The 21,296-nt window shown below is 39.0% G+C and overlaps 1 pseudogene; it reads left to right on the top strand.

The window, feature by feature from the left end:
• Nucleotides 1-21,018, top strand: part of LOC121437329 — a 32,274-nt pseudogene extending 11,256 nt beyond the window's left edge.
• Nucleotides 21,019-21,296: the final 278 nt, after the last annotated feature.

The raw sequence follows: 21,296 nt of genomic DNA, 5'->3' as shown, positions 1-21,296 counted from the left end.
CCTAGAAATTAAAACTGGAATTCTGGGAAACCCATTAGTGTTTGCTACTAATCTAAAGACACATAATAAATTCAGAAATCATGAATCAGCCAGACTGGACAGGGCATACAAAAACCCTTAAACAGGCTGGTAAAGATTTTCAGACTTGCAGACAGATGGAAATTGAGAATGCCATAAATTATATGCAAAAAGAAGCAAAGATAAAGAGATAGCCTGACCAAGATAGAGAAAAGAAGGCTTGACTATTCAAATAGGCATTATCAAGTTTTTCTTCCAAATTTGTATGGTTTCAGTTCAAACATTCTTACAGACTATGCTAAGGTCCATATCTGATGTCATCCATCCTAATCAGCTTTTTGGATGAAGATAGTCATGTGCTCCGATTTAAATTAGCAAAATTCAGCTTTGTGTGTGTGTTTTCAAGCGCGCACATGTGTGTGTGTGTGTGTGTGTGTGTGTGTGTGTGTGTGTGTGTGTGTGTGTGTATAAGTGTGTGTCTGCGCAGAGGCTGGCCAGAGCATGGGGGCATGTGTCCTGTGCTCTAGCACTCTCCACATTATTACCCTAAGAAAGGTTTTCTCATGAGCTTGAAGCTCAGCTGGCACCCAGTAAACCTTATTCATTTTTATCTGTCCCCATAACAATGGGGTTACTGGCTCATCAGCTTTTACATGGACAGTAGGATTTAAACTTAGTTTTTTTATGTTAGAATAGCAAGTTTCCTTATCCTCTCAACCGTTTCTTTGGTCTCAGCTTTCTTATCTTTGGTATGAAGACTCTATTTAACATTATAGATGCCAAGGCAGTGAAAGATAGCTTAAAAACAGTGGGTTGGGAAAAGAGGCTAGAGAGAGAGAAGAAAACAGGAGGAGGGGGAGAAGAACGCCTAGGAGGCAGCAGCAAAAGAAAAGTGGCAATGGCGAACTGAAAGCAGATCTCCCAAGGCCTTTCTAGTGTCTTAATAGTTTGGGCTTTGTTTTATATTAAGTGGACAATGTAGTGAGAGTTATCTCCAAATAAAAAGAGTTTTTCTTGTAATCAAAAGAAGAATGTGGACAATGACTTTACAGACACATATCTTCAATGCACTAGCCTAACCTTGATTTTATACATAGTTTCATTTACAGCAGCAAATTCTGATCTTGATAAACTGTAAGAAAAATGAAATTTAATTCACAGAATATTAAAATATTAAATAATAAGACTTTAAGCACTTTGGAAATTTTTCTATCTGTACTGCATAGTGCATGTTTAGATCTTTATTTAGTGTTCAGAAGTTTAATGAGCATGAGAAATTAAGACAATTAAGATTCAGCCATGTTTTAAAGGCTACATTTTATAAAATTCAACTGAATAGGTTGAATTCAACCAGGTAATTATTCCTCTTCCCCATGCTATTCCCCTGTAGTGAAACAAGACCCAATTACTACTTGGTGAGCACTTCCCTAGATACAAGAGGGATATTTTGTATGTGGTGTTTTTTCTAAAAGACTGTCATTCACTCATACTGATAAAATGAAGAAAAATGACAGAAAAAGTTTTGATCTGAAAGGTTTGATCTAAAACTCATGTTCAGTCATATGAAAATATAATGAAACCTGTTGAAACTTGTGGCCCTTTGTTCATTTCTGTTCTGCTTCCATTAAAAACAATTTTAAGTATTAGATGATCTTGGATATGAAAGTACTTTGTGTTCTCAGCATTATAAAAATAAGAGCAATTAGAGAAATGAGAGGAATTGACATTTATTGACTAGTTTTATACCTCATTTATTCTATAAAATAATATCAGTTAAGGATTACTTTCAACTGTCAACTTAAAGATGTTGAAATGAAGGCTTGTAGGGGCTTTAAATTGTATAAGACATTTTAAAATTCTGTGTTGTAATACCATCAGTTTATTCTATGTCTCAGTATTCAGATTAATTTATCATCTTCTTTGAAACTTGTTACAAGACACTTCAAGTACAAGGATTCAATGAGTTGTATATATTCTCCATGATGAAATAAACTGAAGATTCAGGCTACTTCCCTATACTAATTATCCTATTCCTTGTGATTTCAGTTTGATTTTTGACTTAGCTCAGTTAGAACGAGTTTAATTCACTGAAAGACAATAATTTTGGTTCTTAAAAGAGAAGTTAAGGAAAACAGTGTCATGTGACAGAACATGAATGTCCAGATAGCCAACAACTGTAGTGAACTGAATTATGACAAGGGGCCCAGAAAGAAGTAGCAAGTATGGACAGAAATCCAGCCAATAGAATGTTCTGCACAATAGAATCACCGTGTTACATCTCTTACAGAAAATATTTCTCTGCCATTATGTTCAAGGACACTCAAAAAGTACTGTTTCCCTTGGGCTGCATAAACACAGGGGGCGGCTTTTATTGAGTCATTAAAGACTCTATTAACTAGTAGATACCCACTTCTTCCAAAGGTACATATTAATGTTAGGGGAAAAAGTAATTCTTGAATGGGTGAATATTGCCTTTATGTCCCTAAAAGGTGTCTCAAAATTAAAATGCTCCTTTGAGAGGCACAGAATTGCATATTTGTAAGTAGATTACAATTTGTTCAGCCAGCCAAAATCTCTGGAAAACTGAGAGCAGGGTCAAAAGTATTTACCTGACCACTTATTCAGGAGATAATCAGCATGTGCCTGAATCAGAGGTCACAATATAGAAATAATAGCATAGACCCCCCCTCCCTCTGTGAAGTTCTGCACAAATATCTCAATCCTAACTGTAGAGCCTTTTGTTGGGATTTTGAGGAAATAGAAGTATTATTTAAGACTCAGTTCTCAATGTGATGCTAGATTTTTACTGGCTTAAAGAAAAATAGACAGACAAAAAGAAAAGAATAAATAAAATAAAGAATAAAAGAAAGAAGATATATTGGTTTTCACCAATATTCTACCTCTACTAACTATTAGCTAGAGACAGAGCTTATATTTTCCAAGGGCTTCTATTAAATTCTTAGAAGAATGGTGAGTCATTGTGCACAGTATTTTGCAGACAGTATTATTCATGCTGAATACTTATTCTTTCTGGACTTTTAGAATTGTAGAAGATTTGACACAGAGAATGTTGAAGTGTCTGAACCTAACAGAAATCTTGAACTCTGAATCAATAATTAATTTCTCTACTAGAATAGATAATGTTTATATGTTCTTACAGTTCTATTTTGGAGGAATTGAATGCCTCTTTTTGTCACCACTGGGAGAGCACTTTTGAAATATTTTGTGAGTTCAGAATCTCTCCCCATGTACACTGTTCCTTTGTTGTTTTTACAATTTTTGTAATCATAGCAGCAGAGAGAAATCAACAGAAAAGGCTTTTATCTGATGACTTAAAAAATCAGCAGCTCAAACTGCCCCTTCACCATACAAAACACTTTGTATTTTACTTTTCTTGTCAACTATTTTGAGACAGTTTACTAAAATAATATACTTCAAATATAAATATATGTAAAAGTATAGTTATGGATATGGGGTAAAAGAAGGAAAATAATGCAACAAAACATTAAGAGTTGATTTTCCAGATGAAGAGATAGAATGTTATCACCTACTTTTTCTTCTCTTTTTTTTGAACTGTATTTCCCATACTTTCTAAAATAAGTACATACTACTTTTGTAATGGATACTTTTTAAAGGCTATATGAAACTGAGTGCTCAAACATAATTTACAATAGGAAAAATCAGGCAAAGTGTGTAAAAAATATAGGAACACATTCTGAGATACACATTAAAATTACATATAAAGACTGCAAAGACCTTTAGAATAGTTAACATCCATGCTGAAAATTAGATTCTAAATTTCCTGATAGTAAAGACAAGATGCTTATCGTGATAATAGTCAAGGATCAAGGAGGTACTGTGTTTGTATCTCAGTACAACAAATTGATACAACCTTAGCCACACACACACAAAAAAAAAAAACAACAAAGAACACTAATTCATCCACCCACGACCACCACCAACAACAAAATACCAGTGATGTGCATCAGAAATATTGCTGTCAGGACTGAGTTTTATTTATTTTTTTATTTTTGGTTTTTTCGAGACAAGGTTTCTCTGTGGTTTTGGAGCCTGTCCTGGAACTAGCTCTGTAGACCAGGCTGGTCTCAAACTCACAGAGATCCGCCTGCCTCTGCCTCCCGAGTGCTGGGATTACAAGCGTGCGCCACCACCGCCCGGCCCAGGACTGAGTTTTATTTGTAGTTTCTGAGTTAAAGTCTGTTTCTCCTTCCATTTTCCTTGGTTGAATTTAGTTCTTCATTGTTGTTAGACTGAGAAAGACACACACAGGATTCTATTAGGACCAACCACATAATCTCCTTCTATAAAAATGGGACAAAACAGAGCTGGAGAGATGCCTCAGTGGTTAGCAGTATTAGTTGCTTTCTCAGATAACGCAGATTTGGTTCACAACACCCACATAGTGGCACAAAAATATCTGAATCTGTAGTTATTGGACTTTTGGGACCTGATGTCCTCTTTTGACCTTCTTGCATACTAGGCATGCACACAGTACACATGCAGACCTGCAGACAAAACAATTATACACATAAAGTGAAATTTTCAAAGTAACCAAAGATTGATAATGGAATCTATCACACAGGCAGTCCATGAAATGTATTTATAGCAATATTACTCGTGATAGCAAAGGCAGAAGGCCCATAGAGTTCATTAATGGATAGATGAATGTATGAAAAAAATGATAATATTGACATTGTTGTAAAATATAACTATTCAACATACAAAAATATATTAATAATGCAATGAAATGGATAAACCTTGAAAATATTCTATGACAGCGAAGCCATAAACAAAAGGCAGCATTTTGGGTAATCTGAAATGTGCAAAACAGGCAATACAATACAGATAGAGTGTTAAATAAGCTCACACAGATGTGTAATTTGACTGTTGAATAGCACAAGCTCTATGTATTAAAGGAATGGTCCTTAGGATAGGACTAATGTGAGATGGTAAATGTTTAGGAGATAGGAAATTGCCAAAGGCCCTTAGGTCTCCTAAATGAATTGTGGGACCTTACACATCGTCTCTCTGCTTTAGATCAATATGTGAGCATTTTGCTTATTCATGTGTTCTTGCCAAGATACGTCACCATTTTCCATTGTTATCTACAAAAATGTATGCTAAGTTGCCATTTTCCCCTGAATCTGTTTGTTGTCTTTGATATTTTGTGTTAATAACTGACTAATACACTAGTTAACAGATAAAGGGAAAATTTACACTGTTAATTATGGTCACTATATAGCATAACAAATGTACTGAATTGCAACAAATTATATACATTAAAATGGTGCACTAAATGGTTCATAAATCATATATCAGCAGTAAAGGAATGGCTTTTTTTTAAGTTTCAGGAAAGAAGAAGTTTCAGAAAAGATATTCTCTTTGGCACATAACACTAAAGGTACAGGAAAAAAAATATTGAAAACTGCAAGGACAAAAACACCAAGTAACATATAAAGGTAGATCTGTTAGAATAACAACTGACTTCTCAATGGTAACACTACATGCTGAGACTGCCAGGGTCTGGACAGATGTCTTGAAGATTCTAAGAGATCACAGATGCCAGGCCAGACTACTATACCCACTGAAATTTTCAATCACAATAGATGGAGAAAATAAGACATTCTATAATAAAACCAAATTTAACCAGTACCTTTCCTCAAACACAGCCCTACAGAAGTTGCTAGAGAGAAAACTCTAACCTAAAGAGGTTTTTATGACACCCAGGAAAACATAAAACTTAAATAATCTAAGACAAGCTAATCAAAAGAGCACACACACACACACACACACACACACGCATGCACACACATGCACGCACACGCATACACCTGACAGCAACAAGACAATAGGAGTTAACAATCGTCGGTCATTGATATCTCTCAATATCAATGTTTTCAATTCCTCAATAAAAATCCACACACTAACACAATGGATCTTGAACTTGTGTGAGTAACCAACTAATATCTGATATAATGAGTACATTCCACAAGATGGAAACTGTACCTGATACTGCTTGGCTGGCCAAGAACCTGCAACTAGGTAGCCCATAGACCTATGACAAAACCAAATACTACTTTTTAAAACAAGTGATAAGTAAATAAATAAATAAATAAATAAAAAAGAATGTAGCAATACAACAACTCTTTATGACACTCTGCTACACTCCTATATCATTGCGTTGCTCAGCCATCATCAGAGAAGCTTCCTCCTGCCACAGATGGGAACAAATACTGAGACCCATAGTCAGAAAATATGCAGAGAGTGAGAGACCTTGGAACATTCAGGTGTGAACAAGACGTCTCTATCAAATTCCTCCCCCAGGGCTCAGGGAACCCTGTTGAAGGGAAATTCGAAAGAGTATCCATTGCATATGTATTATGGCTTTAAGTTTAGTGATTTTTATGGGATTACTTAGTAGGCAAAGGAGTGGATCTCTGTTTCTTGTGCCTTCTCTTGGGCTCATTTCCTTCTGTTTTATCCAATTTTAATATTGGTTTTATTTTATCTTATTTTATTATATTATTATTAGAAGAAAATCCAATTATGTAACATATGTATATATGTAATATATACTTATTACATATATACATATTACATATACATATGTATGTTATATATATGTAATGTAGTATGTTATAAATCCCCACACAAATAAATACCTACATATGATTAATAGAACCTAAATAGTATTATGCTATATAAAGCTGTATATGCTGTATAAAGCATGTAAGTTATTATGTAGTTTATAAACTATCTATTATAATATAGTATAATATTTATATATGAACTCTTGCCCTTGGAATCACATTCAAATTATATCTAACATGTTTGCTAAAGAATTTTGCCTCTTTAATTATCTTTGTCCACTTTTCCACATTCTGTCATTATGCTTTTATGATATGAGAGAAAATATCCTAAGCAATTTACATGATTTGCTTGTAAAGCTTTCCATGAAATTAGTCATTAAAACAGTGTTCTGTCTAAAAGAATAGAAGCTTCAGAATTTCCTGCCAGATTCAGGTTCTTTGACCTTAGGCAGCAGAGAGCAATCTAAAACCTGACTGCTATTAGCATTAATAGGTTAGGAGAAGTGGGAACAGATGATTGGAAAACTGAGGGTATATATTAGTAACAAAGGACCTGTTTAGTATATGAAGTTCTAAATTAAATCCCAAGTTTTCGAAGGAACAACAAAGAAAATAAAATCCCAAGTAAAGACTGGCTTCTTGCGTAGTTTATAGTTCAACATATTCCTGTGGTTCTAGCAATGTTTTAGACCTCAGGATCTGGGACTTCACAGTTGATTTGCAAGCAAGAAGAGAAAACTATCGAACAATAGCCCTTAGCTATTTCCCCTGGCAGTTGTGCTCTTTAAGACCAGCAATGCCTTACGTGCTGTAGAACGTGTTCCCTGCTTTTGAAACAAAGTAAGCAGATTCCTCCTCCCCATTTGATTGGCTATCTCAGTATGTGAAGGTTGTGACTGGGGGAGGGGATACATAGCTCTTCTGTGAATCCAGGACAACCAACTTTTAGTCTTGCTGAAGAGATCTGGGTTTTCACTACTAAGGAAAGAATAGGTTTTCTTGATAAGACCATGGGGAGGTAATCTTAAGACCCACCAAATAAGACTGTGAGATTTTTGTACTGTTTGAAGACACATTTTGCTACTGAATATTGTACATGAGAAACTTCAGCATATTGGACAGGCACAAGGCCACCCCTGAGAAGAAGTTTGTCTTGGTAAGTGGGGAAAAAGGAGGCTTTGAGGGTGAAGCTTTGTTGGTAAGTCTTGAAGTATTTTTTAAATACTTGTTCAGTTGTACCTCTTGTTGTTATTACTTTATTATCTGAATTCTCATTTCTCCCTGAAAACAGAGTTATCTAATTTTATATAACACTGTGTCTAACTTCCCTAGAAATATTGCTTGACACTTTCTCCCTTTAATTATCTTAACGGCTAAATGTTAAAGTATTCATTAACTCAGGGTTTGAGAGTGAAAACTAGTACTTTCCAAATTTTAAAGTTTTCCAACAAATATAGATGTTTTTAGTTTTGTGCTCTGGGTGACAGAGCATTTATCAATGGAGGCAGAACACGCGGGTTGGATAGAAGCAGAAGGGAGGATTCTAAGTTTCATTTCTGAGCTATACAGAGAAACCTTGTCTAAGGAAAAATAAACCAACCAACAAACAAAAACTAAAAAAAAAAAAAAAAAAAAAAAAAAAAAAAAAGAACAGCAACAACTCCCCCGTACAAACCAAACCAAACCAAACCAATAGTGCTATTATGGGTAGGTTTAGGACTGTAATTCATACATTAAGACATGGAGTTGGTAGGGCATTAGAATTACAAGTTCAATTCTAGCCTGTACTAAAGAGAAAATACCAGCACTCGGGAGGTAGAGGCAGGCGAATCTCTGGGAGTTCGAGGCCAGCATGGTCTCAAGAGCTAGTTCCGGGATGGGCACCAAAGCTACAGAGAAACCCTGTCTCGAAAAACCAAATAAATAAATAAATAAATGAATAAATAAATAAATAAAGAAAGAAAGAAATAAAAAGTAAACCTGGCAGTGCTACATAGTTTGGCAGTGTATGTCCGTGAATAATCCCATCACTCTGAGGGGAGGAGGGATATATCTGCGACTGGCAAGTTTAAACACGGCCTGGGATCTATAGATTGAGTTTCCTTTAAAAGAATAGCATAGTGGTTTAATGGGTACTGAGTTGTCACAGGACTGGGACACTATTATAGGAAATTGGAAAGAAGCAGCATGAAACAAAAACATGGCGAGACTTGATAGAGAAACCTCATCTCACAGGGGAAAAAAAAAAAAACAACCCGGGGTTGAAATGGCGTACAGCGTAGTGACGCAAGAGCATTAGAACATCACTGATTGGTGGGGACCCAAGACAAGAAAGTACAAATATCGCGAGACTTAGTTTCGCTCCCGTGCTATATAAGGAAAGGCTTTCTCGCCAGCCAGAAAAGCCTCCGGGAGCCACAGTGAGGCGATTGGCGTCCATTTGGCGTGTTGGAACATTTCTGTGAGTCCAGCCCTGTGAATTGGAGGCCTGAGAAGACAAGAATTGTGAGTTTGAGTTTTTCTTGAGTTATATAGAGAGACCTTGTTTCAAAAATAATTATTTAAAAGCAGAAGTGGGCGTAGTGACATGGTGGGAATCTGCGTGTTGGGGGCAGGGCTGTGAAGGCCGCACTGAGGTATAGATATCTGCGGAGGAGCTGAGGCTCATGAGGTTCACTTTGGCCTATCGGGGCAATATAAAGAAACATCCATCCTTCCTGTCTTCTTTCTTTCTAGAAGAAGAAACGAAACCTGGCAGAGCCTGAGAAAGTGGCATAGCTGGCAAGAGCACATTCCATGTTACAATCTTGTAACTCCAATGTTGGGAACTGAAGATAAGAGGACATGAGTTTCCCAGCCTGAGTGTCTTCCAAAAGGACAGTGTGGGGAGAGAGAAAGGAAGAAAGAAAAGTGGGAGAGAGTGGGGGAAACGGGAAGAAGGGAGGGGAGAAAGGCAGAGAAGTCAGGGTAGAATGGAAGAAAAGGAGAGGGAGAGGAGAGAGAAGGCAGGGTACAATGGGAAAAAAGGAAAGGGGGCAGTGAGAGTAGGCAGGGGACAGTGGGGAAAAAAGAAGAGGGGGAGGGGAGAGAAGGTAGGGGACAGTGGGAGAAAATGATGGGGGCAGGGAGAGTAGGCAGGGGTGAGAGGGAGAAATGGAGAGTGGGTAGGGAGACAAGACACAGTGGGAGAAAAGGAGAGGGGGTGGGGAGAGAAGGCAAGGGACAGTGGGGAAAAAAGAAAAGAGTGAGGGGAGAGAAGGAAGGATGGAGTGGGAGAAAAGGAAGGGGCAGGGAGAAAAGGTAGGGAACAGTCAGAGAAAAGGAGAGTGGGTGGGGGCAATAGGCAGGGTAGAGCGGGAGTACAAGCAAGGGGCTGGGGAGAGAAGGCAGGGTACAGTGGGAGAAAATGAGAGAGGGAGGGGAGAGTAGTCAGAGGAGAGTGGGAGAAAAGGAAAGGTGGCTGGGAAAAAAGGCAGGGGACAGTGGGAAAAAAGGAAAGGGACAGGGAGAGAGGGAGAGTAGGCAGGGGACAGTGGGAGAAAAGGACAAAAGGACGGGGGTGGAGAGAGTAAGAATGGTAGCATGGGAGAAAAGGAGATGGGGCGGGGAGAGAGGTCAGGGGACAGTGGGAAAAAAGAGAGGGGGCATGGAGAGTAGGTAGGGGACAGTGGGAAAAAAAGAGAGGGGGCGGGGAGAGTGAGAGAAAAGGAGAGGGAACCTAGAAAGAAGGAAGGAGAGTGAGCGGGGAGAGAAGGAAAGGTAGAGTGAGGAAAAAAGGAGAGGGTGGGGGGATAGGCATGTTAGAGTGGAAGTAAAGGAGAGGGGGCAGGGAGAGAAGGCAGGGAACAGTGGGGAAAAAGAGAGGGGGCAGGGAGAGTAGGCAGAGGACAGTGCAAGAAAAGGAGAGGGGGAAGGGAGAGAAGGCAGGGGAGAGGGAGAAAAGGAGAGGGGGAAGGGAGAGAAGGCAGGGGACAGTGCTAGAAAAGGAGAGGGGGAAGGGAGAGAAGGTAGGAGACAGTGGAAGAAAATGATGGTGGTGGGGAGAGAGGGGAAAAAAGGGTGCAGGGAGAGTAGGCAGGGTAGAATGGGAGAAAAGGAGAGGGCAGGCAAAGTAGACAGGGGATAGTGGGAGAAAAGGAGAGGGGGCAGGCAGTATAGGCAGGGAATACTGGGAGAAAATGAAGGGGGCTGGCAGAGTAGGAAGGGCAGAGTGAGAGAATAGGAGAGGGGGCGGGTAGAGTGGGGAAAAAGGAGAGGGGACAGTGAGAGAAGGCATGGGACAGTGGGTGAAAAGGAGAGGGGGCAGGGAGAGAAGGCAGGGGGTTGTGGGAGAAAATGATAGGGGGCAGGGATAGTGGGAGAAAAGAAGGGGAGGGGAGAGTGGGCGGGGAGAGAAGTAGGGACTGTGGAAGAAAAGGAGAGTGGGTGGGGAGAGAAGGCAGGGGAGAGGGAGAAAAGGAGAGTGGGCAGGGCGTAAAGGCTGGGGACTGGGAGAAAGGAGAGGGGGAGGGGAGAGAAGGAAGGGGACAGTGGAAGAAAATGTGAAGAGGCAGGGAGAGAAGGCAGGGGAGAGAGGGAGAAAAGGAGAGGGGGCAGGGAGAGTAGACAGGGGGTTGTGGTAGAAAAGCAAAGGGAGAGGGAATAGTGGGAAAAAAGGAAAGGGGGAGGGGAGAGTAGGCAGGGGACACTGGGGGAAATGAAGAGGGGGAGGGAAGAGTAAACTGGGTAGTGGGAGAAAAGGAGAGGGGGCGAAGAGAGAAACCAGGGGACTGTGGGAGAAAAGGAGAATGGATGGGGAGAGAAGGCAGGGGACAGTGGGAAAAAAGGAAAGGGGCAGGGATTGTAGGCAGGGGAGAGAGGGAGAAAAGGAGAGGGGGAGGGGAGAGAAGTTGGCACAGTTGAAGAAAAGGAGAGTGGGCAAGGAGAGAAGGCAGGGGAGAGAGGGAGAAAAGGAGAGGGGGCAGGGAGAGTAGAAAGGATAGAGTGGGAGTATAGGGGAGGTGGCAGGGAGAGAAGGCAGGGGACTATGGGAGAAAAGGAGAGGGGGTAAGGAGTGAAGACAGGGGGCAGTGGGAGAAAAGGAGAGGGGGCATGGAAAGAAGGCAGGTGAGAGTGGGAGAAAAGGAGAGGGGGAGGGAAGAGAAAATGGGAGAGTGGGAGAAAAGGAGAAGAGGGGAGTGAAGTAAGGGTTCAGTGGGAAAAAAAAGGAGAGGTTGGGGAGACAAGGCAGGGGACACATGTCAAAAAAAAAAACCCTAATAACCTGGTATGAAGGCTAAGTGGGCAGCAGGGAGCTTTAGGAATGTTAATTGTGGACTCATTGATGGAGGATGAGGAAGAAATTGAGCTCTGGTGAGATGGTGGAGAGTGCCTTCTTATTGGCAGTTTTCTGAGAAATTTTCTCAAAAAGCGTGGAGTATAGAGTTTCATCAGGAAACAGAAGTGGTTGTCTGCTGGTGAATGGTGATTTCAGCCCTCTAAGCCTTGGCTTTGGAATGACTTTTACTCAGAAAAAAAATGAGGAGGAAGGAAGAGATGAAGAAGGGAGGGAGGAGATGGATGGTGAACATGGTGGCATAGCTTCATGCTGTATTCCCTGCCCTTTATAGGAGGTGCTGGGAGGATGTCGTGATCCAGGCAGGTCTGGCTTACAGAAGGAGATGCAGTGTCAATGAAAAAAAAAAAAAACTTGTGTGTTTTATTATGGAATATTACCTTCAGTAAAATGTGTCATCATATGAAATGAAAAGTTATAAAGAAAAAACAAGTTGTTCAATATTTAGAAAGTGTTTTAACACTGCTGATTAAAATCCAAAATAACTCAAAGCATTATATTGCACAATTCACAAATGTTGCAAACCTCATTGGAAATGTTTTATTTTTTTCATTTTCCAGATTTCTCACTTTTTGAGAGAGGACCAAATATAATTTCTGACACCGTACATGGTAGGTATATCTATTCCTGTTAAATATACTATCAACCAATTTTGGATGGATTGCAATTATTAATTTTTTCCTTACAAAAAGAACACATTTTTATTTTATTAACCATTTCTCAATTATTTTGTAACCAGAGAAGCTTTGTATAAAAATATCTCCCTTTTAAACATTTTATTTTTATAATTTAAATACATAATCTTTGTAAGTTTCCAGTGGAAGAAATAGAAAAGAAACCCTGTTCTCTGTGGTAGTTGAGAGTTTAATATATTCATAATTTTATACTTCTGATTATGTTGCTAGTTATTCTTATACATATCATTTGTCTTCCAGTGAGACAGGAGTGGTAAAGTCCTAATTTTATGAGTTTTCATTTTGTCTCCTTATACCCTCCAGAGATTTTATCTCAGAGAAGTTATTATTTGGTAATAAACATTGTGCGTTTTTTTTTTTACATGTGTGCAGATACAGGTTCACTTAATGTATGTACACATAGATAGACTAGAAGTCAACCTCAGGAGCTGTTTACTTTTTTTATGCCTTACTTTGGGTCCTTAGGCTTCACTGAGTAAGCTAGACTGTCTGACGTTCACAGGGATTCTCCTGTCTCTGCCTCCCCTGGGTTGGGATAATTTGTTTTTACCACCATTCCCTGGGTGATTAGTGTGGGTTTGGGGGATTAAATGTCACGTACGGTACTGTCTACGCAATATGACAATGAAATTTCCTGGATGTTACAGAATCATTCTGCATTTGGGAATTCAACACTAAAATTGTTATTTTGTCTGTGTGTGCTGGTGCATGGATTTCTCTATGCTGATCTGAGGATATTAAGCTGTCTGTGTTCTGTTTCTATGTTTTAAAATTTCCACTCTCCTTAATTTTATTTGCTTTGTACAACTTTCTCCCTTCTTTTGTACTTGTAAATTTTTGGGGCTACAGAGAATAAAATTACTATTTGTGTAATTTTTAGCTCGCTGTAAATTTGAAAGCATTTTACATAAGCAGATCAGTCCATTTCCTTTAATTTATATGAAGTCTGTACTTTCAATGCTATATTGGTCTTTTGTTATGCTTGCCATATATATCTTTAAGTTTTTTAGTCTCTATTCTTTATGCATAGACACATACGTGCACACACAGATATATTAGAAAAGTTTGTTTTTTTCAATTTTAGCACTTATCTTTGTATTTGTGCCATTGTAAGTCATATTTTCATAAATATTAGTTCTCACATTGTTTCAACAATGTATGTGGCAAAAAACAAATTAGGGAAGTGAAGATTTAGAAAATATTCATAAAAATGTAGTCCTGCCTGGCAGGGAAAGTATGACAGCAAGAACATGCACAGCATGCATAATTATATTGCATCTGCAATCAGGAAGCAGAGAGAGGAAAGTGATGATATTGTTCAGCTGACATTCTATCGTCTTATTTGCTTTTATTTTTTTTTTTTAGTTTTGGTGTCTGTGAGCATGTGGTACATATGTATATGGGGGTTCACTTAGTGTTTGGGTGCATGAACCCATGTACACACATGCAGAAACTAGTAGAAGTACCTTCCTTCATCACTCTGAGCCTTAATTTTTCCTTTCAGATAGAGTTCTCATTGAATTAGAAACCCACTGTTCCAGCTAGGCTGGCTGGTCAGCAAGCTCCTAGTGTCTGCCCATCTCTGTCCTCCAGCACAGAAATTACAGGCATGTACAGTCATTTCTAATATTTTATGTGGGTAGTGTGGATTTGAACTCATATCCTTATGCTAGAACACCAAATGCATTTACCAACTGAACCATCTGCTCAGCCCCATGCTTTCTACTTTTTAAATTCATATTGGGACCCCAAGCCCTTGGAATAATGCAATGTATGTTCAGGATAGATCTCTCCTCAGTTTCTCTGGCAATGCCTTCACAGGCATGCCTAGTGGTATAAATCCTAGGTGATTCCAAATACAATGAAACTGACAATGAAGATAAATGATCACATCTCTTTTACCTATTTGTGCCATTATTTATGATTTTTTTAAGAAATGTTAAATTGTGTGTATATGTATGCATCTTTGTATAGGTAAGTGCCCTTATATGCTGTTTTCTTCAGAATCCAGGAGACGGAATCAGATATCCTGGAAATGGAAGTATAGGCTATAGTGAGTGACCTGACCTGGGACCCAAATCGATCCACTTCAAAGGCAGTATATACTTTTAACCACTCACCCATCTCTCCAGATTCAATTTTCAGGTATTATTTTTATTATTTTTTTAAAATTTTTATTTATTTATTTTTTTATTGAAAAAAACTTCTGCCTCCTCCCAGCCTCCCACTCCTCTCCCCCTCACCCCACTCCTCTCCCCCTCACCCTACTCCTCTCCCCCTCACCCCACTCCTCTCCCCTCCCCCCACTCCTCTCCCCCTCCCTCTCCAATCTGAAGAGCAGTCAGGGTTCCCTGCCCTGTGGAAAGTCCAAGGTCCTTCCCCCTCCGTCCATGTCTAGGCAGGTGAACATCCAAACTGGCTAGGCTCCCACAAAGCCAGAACATGAAGTAGGATCAAACCCCAGTGCCATTGTCCTTGGCTTCTCAGCAGCCCTCATTGACCACCATATTCAGAGAGTCCGGTTTTATCCCCTGCTTTTTCAGTCATAGTTCAGCTGGCCTTGGTGAGCTCCCAATAGATCAGCTCCACTGTCTCAGTGGGTGGGTGCACCCCTTGTGGTCCTGACTTCTTTGCTCATGTTCTCCCTCCTGCTCCTCATTTGGACCTTGGGAGCTCAGTCCGGTGCTCCAGTGTGGGTCTCTGTCTCTATCTCCATCCATCGCCAGATGAAGGTTATTTAACTTTTACCTATTATTTTCTTCTCACTCAGTGGTCGTCTCCCTATTACTGTCTCAATTGCATCAACCTCTTCTTCTCTTCCTCCCTACTTTCTGTCCTTTTCCCTCCCACTCTCCTCTCCCTAACCCTGTAGTCACCCTCTCCTGTCTCCTTACCCCTTTCCTCACTTATTTTCCCTCTTTTTCCCTTTCCTTTAATATTAATCCCCACCCTTCCCTATACCTCAGATTTCTTTCTTTTGTCCCACTTCTCTCCCTCTGACCCTCCCCTCTATCATATCTTCCTACTATTCCTCTTTTCCTCAGTTTCACTAGTTTCATTCCTTTGTCTCCCTCTTCATTCCTTCTTTACCTGTCTGGTCCTCTCCTTTCTCTCGCTGTCTCTTTCTTCCCTTACCCTCTCCCCTCTTCTTTTCTCCCACCCTTTCCTTCTCTTCTCCCTGTTCTCCTCCACTCCACTTCCCTCAAGCTCTCTCCCTCATCTTCTTTTTCTACCTCTTTTCTACTCCCTCATCTTCTCCTGTACCTTTTCCTTCTTTGTTGTTTTTCCTCTTCTTTCTTCCACCTTTCTCTGTTCCCTTCTTCCCCTTCTCTCCCTCTCATCTTCTGCTCAATCTCTCTTCCCTCTCCCTGTACTTCTCTTCCTATCTCTTCCCTTTCCTTCTCTTTTCCCTTCACTCCCTCACTGTCCTGTCTCCTCTCCTCTATGCCTCCCTCCACTTCCCTACTATCTCTCTGTTCTTAATTTCTCCTCCCTTTCCTTCTCCCTATGTCTTCTTCCATTCTTCCTCTCTTTTCTCTCTCCATTTCTCTTTTCCTCTCTCTCCGCTTCTTTTCCCTCTTCTCACTTGTGTTTTCATCTTGTTTCCTCCTTCACTTTGTTCCCTCCTCTTTTACTTTTCCTTCTCCTTTCTCTTTCCATACCTCTCCATCCCCTCCCATCTTGTTTCCTCCCCTACTTCGCTCCTGCCCCTCCCTATCCTTCCATTCTTTCTTCTTTCTCTCTCCATTCTTTTCATACTTCCCTTTCTTTTCCTTCACATTTTCCTATGCATTTAAGAAGAATCTTGTGCTATCATTATTTTAGTGTGCTTTCTCTAGCTATTTTGGTTAGATTGGCTAAAGGTTTTGTCATGTTTCTTTGGTTCTTTTGTTATTCTTGATTCAGGTTTGATTTTATTAGAGTTGACTCAGTATTCTCTGGTCCTCTAGGGTTTAAGATTCTGAACTTATGTTAATGAGTTCTGATCTCTGTCATTTTTTTCTATCTTGTGATATTGAACTTTTGTTTTCAACATTTATGTGTGCACTCATTCATATAGCATAATGCACTCAGGTATACACATGCTATAATTCACATGCGGATCGTGAATGAGGATATCTTACTGAGGTTCATTCACCTTTTTCTACCATGTTTCCCAGGAATGGAGTTAAGACTTGTTGGCAAACACCTTTATCTGCTGAGACATTCACCAGTCCCAACTTTTAAAATGTAAATAGTTACAGCAATAGACTTTCTTCTTGAAATAACTTTCATTATATTTACCAATGTTCTGTTATATTACGTTCTCATAAATTTTAAGTATGGATCTGGGTATTGGCGGCACATGTCTCTAATCCCAGCACTCAGGAGGCAGAAGCAGGTGGATCTCTGTGAGTTTGAGGCCAGACTGATCTACAAGAGCTAGTTCCAGGACAGGCTCCAAAGCTACAGAAAAACTCTGTCTCAAACAAACAAGACAAAAATTCAAGTATGGTAGGTCTCATTCCTACCACTATTTGGGTCTAAGAATTTTTGAACCCACTCCTAATTTCTTTAGTGATTCACTGATTGTTTAAATTATTTTACTTTTCTAATCTCTGTACAGTTTTTGTAGTTTATTTTTGTTTTGTCTTGTACTTTTTAATAATGTGATCTGATAAAATAGAAGTTATTTCAGTTATTTTGTATTTGCTAAGACTTGCTTTATATAAAATGTGACTGAAAAAAATTTCTTAGCCTGCTGAGAAGAATGTGTTCTGGTGTTGTTCAGTCCATTTATTTATACATAGTTTGTTTCCTTGTTTTCCTTTTGTGATGACCTGTATATTGGTAATAATCATGTATAGCACTCACTTAAAAGAATGTTGGAATCGGTTATCTTATGCTCAGTACTGTTTGTTATAAAATTGGCTACACCAGTATCACATGTTTGTGCCCTTTTGTTGGATTACTCACTTTATCAATACCTAGTGACCTTCTTTGTCTCTTTAAAATGTACTTTGTGGAATATCTGTATGGTTATTCTTTCTTTTTTGCACGTGTAATTTTCAGCCTGTTTCTTTGACACTGAAGTGCATTTGTTATAGGTAACAAACAGCTTGATCCCCTTTTTGCAATCTAATATGTCAATCCATGTCTTTTAATTGGAATGTGAGACAATTAACAGTCAAAATTATTTTAAGGCATGTGTTGTTTTTGTAATATTGTCTTTTTTTCCAATCCTCATTTGGTTATATTCTGTTGTAATGAAATTTATTCCTGATGAAGGTTAATATTTAGGAGGAGGCCTATATGTTTTTCTTTGGGTTCTCCTTCTTATTTAGCTTCTCTAGGATCTCTAATTAAAGGCGCAATGTCCTTTATTTATGGCTAGAAACCAAATATGAGTGAGTACATCCCATGTTCCTCTTTTTGAGTCTGGCTTACCTCACTCAGGATAGTGTTTTCTATTTCCATCCATTTGTATGCAAAATTGAAGAAGTCCTTGTTTTTTTACTGCTGAGTAGTACTCTAATATGTATAAATTCCATACTTTCTTCATCCATTCTTCCATTGAAGGACATCTAGGTAGTTTCCAGGTTCTGGCTATTACAAACAATGCTGCTACGAACATAGTAGAGCATATACTTTTGTTGTATGATAGGGCCTCTCTTGGGTATATTCCCAAGAGTGGTATTGCTGGGTCCAGGGGTAGGTTGATCCCGAGTTTCCTGAGAAACCTCCACACTGCTTTCCAAAGTGGTTGCACAAGTTTGCATTCCCACCAGCAATGGATGAGTGTACCCCTTTCTCCACAACCTCTCCAGCAAAGGCTATCATTGGTGTTTTTTATTTTATCCATTCTGATGATTGTAAGATGGTATCTTAAAGTTGTCTTGATTTGCATTTCCCTGATCGCTAAGGAAGTTGAGCACAACCTTAAGTGTCTTTTGGCCATTTGAACTTCTTCTGTTGAGAATTCTCTGTTCAGCTCAGTGCCCCATTTTATAATTGGGTTGATTAGCCTTTTACGGTCTAGTTTCTTGAGTTCTTTATATATTTTGGAGATCATACCTTCATCAGGCGATGAAAGGAGACAGAGACAGAGACTCACATTGGAGCACTGGACAGAAATCTCAAGGTCCAAATCAGGAGCAGAAGGAGAGAGAGCACGAGCAAGGAACTCAGGACCGCAAGGGGTGCACCCACACACTGAGACAATGGGGATGTTCTATTGGGAGCTCACCAAGGCCAGCTGGCCTGGGTCTGAAAAAGCCTGGGATAAAACCAGACTCGCTGAACATAGCGGACAATGAGGACTAGTGAGAGCCCAAGAACAATGGCAATTTTTTTTTTTTTTTTGGTTTTTCGAGACAGGGTTTCTCTGTGGCTTTGGAGCCTATCCTTGAACTAGCTTTGTAGACCTGGCTGGTCTCGAACTCACAGAGATCCGCCTGCCTCTGCCTCCCGAGTGCTGGGATTAAAGGCGTGTACCGCAATGGGTTTTTGATCCTACTGCAGGTACTGGCTTTGTGGGAGGCTAGGCAGTTTGGATGCTCACCTTACTAGACCTGGATGGAGGCGGGTGGTCCTTGGACTTCCCACAGGGCAGGGAACCCTGATTGCTCTTTGAGCTGATGAGGAAGGGGGACTTGATTGGGGGAGGGGGAGGGAAATGGGAGGCTGTGGCGGGGAAGAGACAGAAATCTTTAATAAATAAAAAAAAGAAATTTATTCCTTCTAGTATTATTATTGTTACATTTGTAAGCAAGATATTTTTGCCTTTAAAAAATAATTCTTTTTCTCCTTTCCTATATCATGCTTTAAATTTTTAAAATAGATTTTTTAAAAATATTTTTAGTGTAAAGGTATTTGTAGGCTTTCTCACATACCTGTAAATTAAGCTTTTCCATCTATTCTTATTTTGATTTTGTGAAAGGTCACTTTAAACTTTTTCTAATTCTGTGTTTTTATAGGATACATTGGGAGATGGAGTTTCAACCTTCTCTGGTAGTCTTTAGCCACCTTAAATGCACCAAAAGATGAATACACTCTGAATGTAAGTCATCTTTTATACTATTCCATACAACTCTTTTAAAATTAAAATTTTTAGATACCACTACTTAATTTCACCCAAGGAGAAAGTGACTTATTTTAAACTGTGATAGACCACACTATAGTTTTTGAAAAACTTTAAGCTGCTTATCCAGGCTTGTAGAATTCTAGTTTTGTCGACATTCAGCAAATACTTTTGATACCATAGCATAATTTATTTGAGGTGTAATGACATTATGTTCTGATGATTGGTGCAGTAATAAAAATTAACTTGAAGTTGTTTTTATTGAATTACCAATAATCTCAAATGACAAACAGATCACTGGAATTATTAGTGATTTGAAAAATTAATTTATGTTAGACATATGGCCATAGGTGGAAAATATCTAAAAGGGGGTTTTGATTTATATATTACGAATAATATGATACTATCATCAGATTCCAAATCAAATAATAATCTCTAAAGACTGATGGTTTTGAGACCATAATGTGTGTGCTTGTGTGTATGTACTTTGAGACAATCTGTGTTTGATCTCACACTTGGTATATAGAGCGAGATGTCCTCTTTCTGATTCAGCCTCCTGAATGTTGGGATCACCATGGCTGGATACAGCTTGACTGATCTGTTTTAATTCTTGTATGTCACTGGAAACAAAGTGATTTCTCCTCAAGTAAATGTGATTTGAAATTTCAAGGAAGCACTACAGTTAATATACTATCTGTGTCTTTTATAATTTAAAGGAATAGTTCTCTCACTCAACTGTGTTGTCTTTTCAAAGTTATAAAACCTGGTTAACTGTATAACATCTTAATATCTACTATTCTGCATGCTGATTTAACCCTTTTGATCTCATTAACATTCAAATGCTTCATCTTTAAATTCTCACACTCTTGAATCCAAACCTTTCATTTCATATATTGTGCTTAATATCTACTTAATATCCCACAATGCTTGTGATGTCCTGTGGTGCACTGTTTCTTACCTAGTCTCATGGTCTTTCTTCTGGTTCAGACTTCATTTGACTCCTAATACAAACTGGGATTTTAAATGGGCTTCTTTTGTAATGTCCTTGTTGTTGAGTATCGCTTGCCTGATTGCCATTTAATTCTTTGCACACCATTTTCTGCCTGTTAACCCTAGAGCAATTCTGTCCTACATGTGGACTCCACATATTTAATCTGACTGTGTATATCTTTTCTTTTTTTCATTTCAGCATACCTTCTCTACACTTCTACGTTTTCAAGACTCCTAATTGACCTTTACAACCTGTTTTTGCCACTCTGCTACTTCTGCTTCAGTCAAACATACTTGATCACCGCTTAAACACTTCTGCTTCAGTCAAACTGACTTGATCATCACTTTGAATCAATCTCTGTCTTGCATATCAATGCTCTCCTTTTTATTATGGACTCAGCCTGTTTTAGGCCACTCATCATCTCTACCAATGTGTTAGTAAAATGTTATTTTCTTTATAGATTCTTATCTGGATTCCACACTCAAAAATATTTACATTTCTAAAATACTTTGTTTGTATCTTTTGAAAAGCATTTCTATTATTGAGCTTCTGAATTTTAAATGTGCTTACTCTAATTTCATTATAC

The sequence above is a fragment of the Microtus oregoni genome, unplaced genomic scaffold, assembly GCF_018167655.1.
Source record: "Microtus oregoni isolate MIOR12 unplaced genomic scaffold, Mior012 000052F_000, whole genome shotgun sequence".
Taxonomy (NCBI): Eukaryota; Metazoa; Chordata; class Mammalia; order Rodentia; family Cricetidae; genus Microtus; species Microtus oregoni.
The sequence above is the reverse complement of the archived record's forward strand: the minus strand, read 5'-3'. Positions and strand labels throughout refer to the sequence as shown.